The sequence below is a fragment of the Coenobita brevimanus genome, chromosome 100, assembly GCF_032717465.1.
Source record: "Coenobita brevimanus isolate Jiangsu-jjx chromosome 100, ASM3271746v2, whole genome shotgun sequence".
Classification (NCBI taxonomy): domain Eukaryota; kingdom Metazoa; phylum Arthropoda; class Malacostraca; order Decapoda; family Coenobitidae; genus Coenobita; species Coenobita brevimanus.
In genome coordinates, this window is record NC_137053.1 from 11,752,352 (window position 1) to 11,756,226 (window position 3,875).

General features: G+C 38.2%; 1 non-coding gene across 1 annotated transcript; it reads left to right on the plus strand.

The window, feature by feature from the left end:
- The first annotated feature begins 562 nt into the window (after positions 1 to 562).
- Positions 563 to 681, plus strand: LOC145414806 (5S ribosomal RNA). The gene has a single exon (XR_013899959.1). It is a non-coding gene; the product is annotated as a 5S ribosomal RNA (ribosomal RNA).
- Positions 682 to 3,875: the final 3,194 nt, after the last annotated feature.

Here is a 3,875-nt window from a genome sequence, read left to right on the forward strand (position 1 = left end):
GGCTTCTAAATCGTTAACCAGACTGGGGACGTTCATGCTTATGTACAACTTGACTGGAACTGGCAGAGTTGTTGCCCTCTGAACTCCCAACTCGGCGTGATGTTCTGAGATATGGGCTACTGGTAAGAGAACAAAATGGTAAGATTGTGAGAAACTATCAAGCACTCAGTCTTGCAAAGGAAACTTACTCTAAAGTGCTTGAAAAATGTGAATTGGCAAACAGTCCTTTTGCTGCCTACGTTGTAAATTTACGAGTTATAATCTTAAACAAGGTCCAGGAGAGCTGGGAGCAAGCCAAAAACATATCTCTTGGGAGAAGAAAACTAGATATCACCCTATTTTTTTTTTTTTTTTTTTTTTTCCCGTGACCAATGATGTCTTCAGTATTCTTGGACATCCAGGATGGCTTAATGTGATTTTATTTTTCGGATAATTATCGGTGTTTATTTTCATTCGATAGGCATTAGCTGATTTGTGAATATTTGCCTAATTTCTTTGACGCTACTCACCGAAGTAAGTTAATCCAGTTGGTGTCGTAAATTTCCTTTTTCATATTATCGAAGCCAACGGCCATACCACGTTGAGTACACCGCTTCCCGTCCGATCAGCGAAGTTAAGCAACGTTGGGTCTCGTTAGTACTTGGATGGGTGACCGCCTGGGAACACCAAATGCTGTTGGCATAACGTTCTCCCTACGTGTTAAGTGGGGTTGGTGGAGGATTAGTGCCCCTCCCCGTAAAACAATTAACTCTAAGCCCTTGGCCACCCCGTTTGGGATACGTGGCGTCTGGCAATGAATGAATGATGAAATATTATCGAAGTTAGCATTTTAAATTTCAGAATAAATTGCCATTTATACCGGTCGTACTTAGCGTTTTATAATTAAGAAATAAATGGCAATTTACACCGGCCATATAAATTATAATAACTTCAAGTCCAATTATTATGATCGCTGTCAAGATATCACTGTCTCTTGCTAGGGCAAGGGCAAGTATATCACCACGACGCATCATTGTGTTAATTGCCTAAGATGTATCCTCAGTCAGTATTAACAACCTGTTCCATTCTTTGTCTCCATACGAGTTTTTCTAGTCAGTATTCGGATAACTGAAGTCCCCTAAAACAACGCCGTCCTTGTTTGTTATGAATGATTTTATTTTGTCGTATATTACTTTATCATTTTCCTCATTTTACTTGAGTGATCTGAATACTACACCGAAGAGGAAGGGTTTATTACTCTCAATGAAAATTCAGACATAGAATAGCTCATTTATTTCAACATCCTGTTTAATGATCTGCATTGTATTCATGTGATTTGTAATATATTTTGGAACTAGCTGATTTTGTGCAGCAGCTATTTTTCACATACTTTATAGTTTTGCAGCTGTACAGGACTTCTCTAATAAGGTGCATGTCAAAAGAGTTTAACCATTATTCTGTAATCGTAACATTGTCAGGATTTTCAGTAGTTGCATAACTAATGAATTCATCTTGCTTTGAAATAATATTTCTTGAATTCATTAACAGTACATTATGGTCATATTACACCTGGCTCTATTTGGGCGTTGAGAAAAGCTATAAATAGCTTTGCTTAATAATTTTAATCCTCAGTCACGATTGCAACACTCCTGGTAGCCACTGAAATCTCTCTCCCTCCCTTTCCACAAATCCCCTGATTATCTACCTGTACCTGAGGTGTGTTTAGGTTTACCTGACTCACCTGGTGATCTGATCTCACCTACACTGCCTCCATTGCTGTCAGGGTTAGGACTGTTAACAGTGAGGTCATTAACTGTTTCCCTTTCCATCCCTCTCGTACTGTATAAAGTACAGTATGCCTAACACTGCCATCTAGAACCCTACCTAACCTAACTTTTCGTACCCTGTTGTGAGGAAGGCTGCCTCTTCCACATATGCACGTGCCATGACTAAGATTGTCCAAATCATCAGCATACATCACAGCCTCCTTTCTACACATAGCTTCTAGCTTGCTATTGACTTTTAACTTTGTACTGTGGATGACAGAACCAACGTCATATTATGGCGACAGACTACAGATACCCAACTCCTGCGGCTGTCCTTAAACTTCCTAATTAGGTCACTATACTTATTACGGATCTCTTCTTACTTGCCTGGATGTACATTATCAGTAGCTACCATAGTAATAAATACTGAGTTGTCTGAGATTTTGCTGACTATGTCATCAACTCTCAAAGTCACATCCTAAATATTACCTCCGAAAAAGCAAAAATGATTCCTCCAACAACTTTTAGCATAAAACTCCCGATTCCTAATCAACAAATCTCTAACAAGTATGAGGTTTGGTTCATCCTGCATTTCATCTTCTAGAACACCGAAACCAATTCCTAAGAGATACAAGACCACTCCTGTCAATGTTGCTTAACTTAGCCTTGCACCCTTCGCTGACTATGCGGAAGCCATCCCTATCATCTAGCATGGTCTCAACCCTAACCTTGCCTAACACTTCTGCTGCCACTTCCTCTACATGCACTGCCTTAGCACTCATCATTCTAGTCTCATTATCACCAGTCATTTAAACTGTCACGTTACATGTCAAATGTCTTTTTTTTAAATTCTAAAATTAACCTACTCTCTAACGTGCAAAACAAACGACACATTTACTCACTTTCGTCTCTCACCCCGAAGTCTCTTATAAACTCTTAGAACACACGCAGCATAGGAATGGTTAGGAAGGTGCCATCATAAACTCTTAAGGGGGGCTTGGGGTTAGCTTCGAAAGCACAGTTACACCTAAACACGTCATATGTCACACTTAGTAGGTCTGACCTCTCATGCATATATACTGTATAGAGAAAGAGCGAGAGAGAGAGAGAGAGAGAGAGAGAGAGAGAGAGAGAGAGAGAGAGAGAAAAGAAAGGTTGAAACACCAGCCCAGAGTTATATGACACACAGATCTTGGGATGGAAAATGGAAAGGCTTAAAGAAAGACAGACGATAATAATTCATCCATAAAAACCGACAGAAAAGGAGAGGTAAATACTGCAAAAAGAGGCATCCGAGTAAGTAATACTGCATGCAGATGAAGGACGGAAATATTATCAGTTTATGACGTACATGACAGATGGATGTAGCCTTGAATTAAGTCCAGTTATAATAAAAAATTATTTGACGGAAAGAATAATACAAAATATACCTGACATGGAAAAATGGGACGGAATAAAGAAATAAATCTGAGACACGATCGGTGAAGAGAAAAGGGAGAAAGAAAATAATACCAAATAGAACAGTGTAAGAAACTAAGAACCGACGAGGTGAACAGTCTAACTGGAAAATTTATAAAGAGCACGACATCTAATAAAGAAAAAAAAAGATCAGACAGTATGAGCTAAAAGAATGATTTTAGATAAATAAATGGGAGTGTAAGTATTGTAAGAAAAGTAGAATTTATAAAACTGCTGGCCAGTCTATAAAGCGACTTAATTGAAATGAAAAGCCTGTACGGATTAGGGAAATGCGAAATCGACAGGAATAATGAACAGTGCGTAGTCATTACTGAAGAAAAGGCACCATACGTAAAAGAGAAGGAAAAGAAATCATAGGAAGGAATAAATTGAAGGGTAGGTATAAGATACATTTGAGAAGAGACCTAAAAATTATAATCTGGCATATCAAATAGATCCGTAATATAATATAGAAAAAAAAAATCTAAAAAAAAAATGGGAAGGGCACAAAAAGAGAAGTGTTGAGAGAAGGCGAAATGATACCGAAGCTAAGGGACGTGAGTTAGTGGACAATAAGAAATATAATTACAAAGAATTATGAAGACAGAGCAAAGACAAAAATTAGAGGAGAGAGAAAACAACATTAGAGCTGAAAAATTGGAGATGAAAGGG